Source organism: Neovison vison, chromosome 11, assembly GCF_020171115.1.
Source record: "Neovison vison isolate M4711 chromosome 11, ASM_NN_V1, whole genome shotgun sequence".
Lineage (NCBI taxonomy): Eukaryota > Metazoa > Chordata > Mammalia > Carnivora > Mustelidae > Neogale > Neogale vison.
In genome coordinates this window covers 138,573,119-138,580,393 of record NC_058101.1, presented here as the reverse complement: position 1 = coordinate 138,580,393, position 7,275 = coordinate 138,573,119, and the positions used below count along the sequence as shown (strand labels likewise).

General features: G+C 37.3%; 1 pseudogene; it reads left to right on the top strand.

Moving 5' to 3' along the window:
• The first annotated feature begins 502 nt into the window (after positions 1–502).
• On the top strand, positions 503–1,232 carry LOC122890315 (annotated as a pseudogene).
• Positions 1,233–7,275: the final 6,043 nt, after the last annotated feature.

The window sequence follows — 7,275 nt, the reverse complement described above, 5'->3', positions numbered from 1 at the left end:
ACAAGAGATGAAGAATAAATATTGAAGTGATACTGGACCTGCTTGGTTTCCACTATGATATATGGGCCATTACTTGATGTGAGACGAAGAGAAAAAAAAAACGAGATTCCGAGGTCCTGGATTTTATTTCTGACATGTGGCAGGTAATAACAACAATCATTGTATTTTCAAAGTAGTGTGATTTTTCAGCTTCTTTTTACTGTGTCTTTACATGTTGTATTTACATAAATTTTATATTTCGTGTAATGTCATTTGAAACTGTTTCATCAAGAAGGTCAATTACAAGCTTGTGGAATATGAACTTTCTTTTTCTTTCTTTCTTTTTTTTTTTTAAGATTTTATTTATATACTTGAGAGAAACTGAGTGAGAGAGAGCATGAACTGGGGATAGAGGGGCAGTGGGAGAGGGAGAAGGAGACTCCACTGAGCAGGGAGTCTGATGTGGGGTTGGATCCTAAGACCCTGGGATCATGACCTGAGCTGACGGCAGATGCTTAACTGAATGAGCCACCCAGGTGCCCATGAATTTTCATCTATTATATAAACCATTACTGCCTCCCTCAGATTTGGTGGAGCCCTGACAAAATTCCAGATCAACCTGGTATCCTATCCCCACATTCACTTCCCTCTGCTCACATATGCCCATCATCTCTGCTGAGAAAGCCTACCATGAACAGCTTTTTGTAACAGAGGTCACCAATGCATGCTTTGAACCAGCCAACCAGATGGTAAAATGTGACTCTTGCCATGGTAAATACATGGCTTACTGCCTGTTGTATTGTGGTGATATGGTTCTCAAAGATGTTAGTGCCACCACTGCTACCATCAAAACCAAGTGCAGCATCCAGTTTGTGGACTAGTACCCCACTAGCTTCGAAGTTGGCATTAATTTTCAGCCTCACACTATGGTATCTGGTGGAGACCTGGCCAAAGTACAGTGAGCTGGGTGCATGCTGAGCACCACCTCTACCATTGCTGGGGCCTGGGCTGTCCTGGCTCATAACTTTGACCCGCATATGCCAGATATGCCCTTGTTCACTTGTATGTGGGTGAGGGCATGGAGGAACTGTTTTCTGAGACCTGGGTGGACATGGCTACCCTTGAGCAGGACTATGAGGAAGTTGGTGTGGATTCTGTTGAAGAAGAGAGTGAAGAAGGCAAGGAATACTAATTAGTATTCCTTTCATTCTTTTTTTTTTTTTTTAAGATTTTTTTTTTCAATTTATTTATTTTCAGAAAAACAGTATTCATTATTTTTTCACCACACCCAGTGCTCCATGCAAGCTGTGCCCTCTATAATACCCACCACCTGGTACCCCAACCTCCCACCCCCCCGCCACTTCAAACCCCTCAGATTGTTTTTCAGAGTCCATAGTCCCTCATGGTTCATCTCCCCTTCCAATTTACCCAAAAGCACATACCCTCCCCAATGTCCATAACCCTACCCCCCTTCTCCCAACCCCCCTCCCCCCAGCAACCCACAGTTTGTTTCGTGAGATTAAGAGTCACTTATGGTTTGTCTCCCTCCCTATCCCATCTTGTTTCATGGATTCTTCAAGATTTTATTTATTTATTTGTCAGAGAGAGAGGGAGAGAGAGCGAGCACAGGCAGACGGAGAGGCAGGCAGAGGCAGAGGGAGAAGCAGGCTCCCTGCCGAGCAAGGAGCCCGATGTGGGACTCGATCCCAGGACGCTGGGATCATGAACTGAGCCGAAGGCAGCTGCTTAACCAACTGAGCCACCCAGGCGTCCCTATTCCTTTCATTCTTGCAGCATGTCATACTCAGAACTTAAGCTTTAACATTAGCTTACAGGCATTAAAGCTTTCTGGTTAGATTATCTTCATCACGCATGAGTGGGGGGAGGGGCAGAGGGAGAGGGTTAGAGAGAGAGAATCCCCAAGCAGACTCCCTGCTCATTATGGAGCCTGACGCAGGGCTTGATTCCAGGATCCTGAGATCATGACTGAGCCAAATAAAGAGTTGGCCACTGAACTGACTGAGCCACCAGGCGCTCCTACGTTGTCTTCACTTTTAACTGTGATCATGTCTTACTTTTCTATGTGTGCATGTAAGAGTTTTCCATCATGTCTCAAAGTAAAGGCTTTAAGGAAAAAAAAAAAAACACCTCTGGTTTCTTTGATTGAGTCACATAGACATCTTTGAGTTGCATCAGCCCAGAGGAGCTTCCAAATATTGCCTATAATAACAGAAAAACTTTTATGTAGGTGTACATATGTATAGGCAAATTGGGTGGTCTAAACTGGGAGTTCATATTTAAGTTCCAAAAATACTGTCTGTGAATGGATAAGAAAGATAATTCTGATTGTGCATTCTTTGCTTTTAGATTGCTAGTGATACAAACTATCATCATCCAATTTAAGCATTTTTTAGAAAGTTAACTTTTTCTAAAGTGATCAATTTTGTCATGGATTTACATAGAAGAGTTGTGGGAAAATGGCTAAAACATTTAAACCAAAGAGAAAGATGTGCAAGCTCCATAGACAGTTGTATGCTGGACTCCCACTATCTTAGTTGTTATTAAACACATTTATTTAAAATTGAAAAATATTGATTAGCAAATGAGAATAAAATATATCCATGTAGGAGGTCAGAAACTAATATTCTGTTTTTCCTAAAGCAGGAGGAACAGTTCCTCATTTCACTATGGATCACACATTCTTCATTATTCCTACATACATTATAATTTTTCTAATCAGTTCACTCTAGCATGTCTCTGGAAGGGGGCTGAGCAAAGAGGGTGGATAGGTAGGTATGTTTTCCCATCTTCTGTGTATCATACAGCAATCAGATAGTATTAAGATTCTTTGACTAGTCATCATCATTTTGATATGGTATAAGCATGGGTCCTAGTGATGAATGTCTGGTGAGACATTCTCACATGTCCTCAAAGGTAGTAGATGGTTTTCTTCTGCGTCCAAAGAGTATAACTAGAGAATGATGAATCACTGATTTTTTCCTTCTTGGCCTTTTTATTTCCATCATCAGGAAAAGATATACTGATATCTATCTATACGTGAAGCTAGACTAACATGGCCTTACTAATTGGAATTCAATTTTGCAAAACTTTTTCTGTACTTATGAAATACCAAATAATAAGAAAACTAAAAAGGATGATTTACACAGCCTCACTTTCCATTTTTCAGAAAGAAAACCCTCCCTCTAGGCCAAAATGTAAAACAAACTTTCTTTTCTGAAGTGATAACTTCAGGAATCAGGCATTTTCTTCAGTCATTTCTTTGAATGTTTACCACACCTAATCTTCAGAGATTCAAAGTTCTGGATATAGCATAATCTAGGTGAAGAAGAGAAAATACAAATGATATCCTCTTTATTTTGGTAAAATTCTCTTCACGTTCTTGACAAAAGATGGTGCTCTGAATCCTGCAGTGGAGCTCCCTGATGTTGTGGGTAATTAGGAGTGAGCAGCAGTGATTGTTGCTCAAGGTCTTTAGGCAAAGCCTGTGTTTCCTACTACTGCATGGAGAAAGTACTGAAGGAGAGCAATGAAGGGATAGTTGTGTATGTTACACTAATAAAGGTAGCACTGAAGTGACTTGAATTTTCTTTCATTCCAGAATCTCTCCTTTAAAAATAACTCACATGGTCATGTGGTAGATTTAGGTCACTTTATTTTTTAAGTTGCATTTTCTTTTTTCAGTTTCAAAGGCTGTAATATCACTTTCCTTAGAACTAGGGGCAAAAGAAAGGTCTTCAGATCTTGATGTCTCCTCTCAGATTAGGCTTTATGCTTAGATTCAGAAGCATTTGCCTTTACTGACTCACACCTTTTTAGGCTTGATCTTGTGGGAAGGTTTTCCTGATGTATGGGGATCTTTTCCTGGATTTTCCTTTGGGTAAAGCCTTGTTTATCTCCATTTTACTGTTCACTGAGTGTTACCACTTAAGCCTATTTGTTTAGTCAAGTAACTCAAATATAGCTATTTAATACTGAGGGACAGGAAAGGGACTAAGCTTTTGAGACTCATCGAACAATACACTGGCAGACAAAGACTATTGTTGTTTGAGGTTTTTAGTCTGTTCTCTTTTAAGTTACTAATGGGTCTTTTTTCTTGTTGGTCAGACCCTTGTTCAAGTAGCAGCACTGTTGAGAATCATTTTACCAAAAGGTTAACCTCGTGGCAGAGCTCTATGTGGTGTTTTCACAAGAGATTACCATTATAATACCTTAAACTGTCAGGTATGGCATATTAATGAATTTATAATTAAATTATTATTATCAGTACATACACATATATCTATATCTATCTTTTATTGGGAATCTGCAGAGTCACAAATCCTTGTGGAAATACTTTCATTGAATTTATAAGAAATGTAATTGTTACAGGGAAGAGTTAAAGTTGTTCTACTCTAAAGAGAGAACTAGGATCATCATTCCCTAAGGACACTTACATGAAATTTCAAGTGATAGGTTATTATATTGCATTCTAATTTGTAAAGAGATTCAAATAGATTTAATAAACCTGAAACATTATACAATAACTACCCAGGTTCTTTTTTCCATTTACAACTCTTGTTCTTATAAACAATATTTAAGAATATTCATAATAAACTTGTTTTAAAAATAATGACATTTCTGTTGTTGGGTAAATCATAGAGATTTTTTTTCCCCTTACTGGACTTGTAGGTAAACAATTAAGTCTAAGCAAATTGTAAAGCAACCATTATAGAGCATACACTTTTCCAGTTTCATTAATCTAAATGCTCATAAATAGAAGGACGTAAATTATAAATATCAGAGATATACTGGATCTGAATGAAACTTTCCTCAGTGGCAATAGTCTATCCTAATTATCTGTAAGTATACATAGTGGGTCATCAGCTTGTAGTTTTTAGTTTCTTATTACTGTGCCTGACAAAATAAATGCTCAGTATAGTTAGCTACCCTAATTGTTCATATTTTTAGATACTTATTATGGTGCCTACTTGTTTTGAAATTCTGCTGCTTACTCTTCATTGCTAAAAATGGGTGAAAACAATTAGATATGTTATATTTGATGAGATAGGTTCAGTATTAAGTCTCTGGGTCAATGTCCTAGTGTTCATATGCCCAGTAATTTCTAATTTGAAAAATGTGGGACTGTGTGATTGAAACTATCCAGTAACTATCTGCTAACACTCTTTTATTGTGTCAGCCAGTGTATCAACAGAAAACAGATTGCATATTGCAAACTGCATAGTATTTAGAGAAGTGTTTTTTATACAAACTCTTTACAAATGTTTGTGTGAGGAAAACCACAAGGGAAATGTGGTAATCCAGAAATAGTACCAGCCCCTTGCTGTTACTAGCTGTGTAGTAAAGAGAGGAGGAAGCAGTATGGAACTCAAAAAGAGAGAGGGGTTGTAAATATGGCCTCTTTGGTAAGGGCAGTGCTCTTTATGGGAGAACATAGACAGCCAAGTTTGACCTCCTAGGGAGTGAGATAATAGAATAAAGATCTTCACCTGTTTTCTGTCCTTCCCCTGTCATGCCTGGGCTTTCCAGTGGCCACAGCCAGTAGAAGCCAAAGAGTGTCAGGGTGAAACACTTCCAGCTAAGTGGTTTGCAGTTTGCTCTATATGCTTAGAAAGACACTGCAGGGCTTTAATTAATGACATGGCCTGATTTGACTTATAGTAAAAATCCTCTATGGCTACAATATGACATGTATAGAGGAAGAGTGGAACCAAAGAAAACAGTGAGGAGGCTATTGTAGAAATCCAGGTGGTGGTAGATTGAAAGCCAGTAGGAATAGAGAGGGAAACATGGCCTCAGTTTCCTCAGTTTTCAGAATTGAAATTTATATGAATTAATGATATATTAGTTGAGACTGAAGAAGAGTTAAATATCAGTGGTCTGTATTGCCTGAATCACCATGTACTTTATTTAGGCTTGATCAATCATATGAAACTGCCTAACTATTTTATGCTTCTGTGTTTTTTCCACTTACCATTTGCAAATCAACTTTTCAACTGATAGATTTTTTTTTTCTTCACTAGGTTCATAATTCTTGGCAGAGAAATTGAAGGAAAATTTGGGGAGCATTTCTTTATCATGATCCAGTATTCCTTTGGTTTTTTTCAGCTGCTGTAAGAAGTCCCAAGCTTCTCATTAAGTAAGTGTAGGTTTCATTTTGGACAGAATGGTTATTATGATTTTAATAAATTATATACTATCTATATGGTCTGAGGTTTTTAGGGTTATTTCTATAACATTTATAAATTTCAGATAAATTTATTACCTGTCTTTGAAAGTTCAGCAACTATTACTTATCTAAAAATTTTTTTGAACATATATTTCCTGGAAGAGAGAAGGACCACCTCTTCCCCAAAAGAAAATCAAGATCTCCCACAGCCAGGTCTGAAACTGTGTATAAAAATTTCTAAAAATTCTCAAGTGTCATATGAAGTGATATTGTTTTCATTTTTCTTTGTTCTTATCCAAGAAGTAAAGCCACAGGAAATAACTGGACACAGCCATTGACCTTGGGGCTTCTTAACACAGTTCCACCCTATAGATGGTGGTCATAAGAACAACAAAGTTATATTATTTGGATATCAAGTATTTTTTTGTACCAGACTTGGCTTTTCCTAGCACACAACAACCATAATAATATCAACAACGACAAGAAATACTTATATAGTGTTTCCTTCATGACAAATATATTAATTCCCTTAATTCTTAACAACCTTATTAAGAAGGTACTTTTATTATCCTCCATTTTAAAATGAAGAAATGAGTGGGAATAAAAGAATTATGTTTTTTGTGTTTTCAAATTGTGATTTTATTTTTATGTTATTTGTTGAGGGGAATATGGTTAGTGCTCTTGTGTGTATGTTAGTCGTGTGTAAAAGTATAGGTTTAGTAGGGCCGTAATTGCTATAAATGTTGATGTAATGATTACATTATTTTTTGTGAGTTCATGGATGATTATTCATTTAGGGATGAAGTCTGAGAGGGGAGGCAGACCTCCTAGTGATAGGTTAAGAAGCTTGTCCAAAGTCCATGGCTAGGAAGTGACGGTGCTAGGATTCAAGCTCCTATAGTTTAAATCCTAAGCACAGGAGCTTAAGCATAAATTTTTAGACCTGAGGAATTACCTATGCTTGGTAGGTAACTGGCTCCATTGGTAATTGGTAATTGGTAACTGGCTCCATTTTTTTGCTTAAATAATCTGCATATTTATTATTTAAGGTGGCTACAATCAGTAGAACAGTATTAGAAACAGGCAGACAAAATTATGAAAGAAAATTT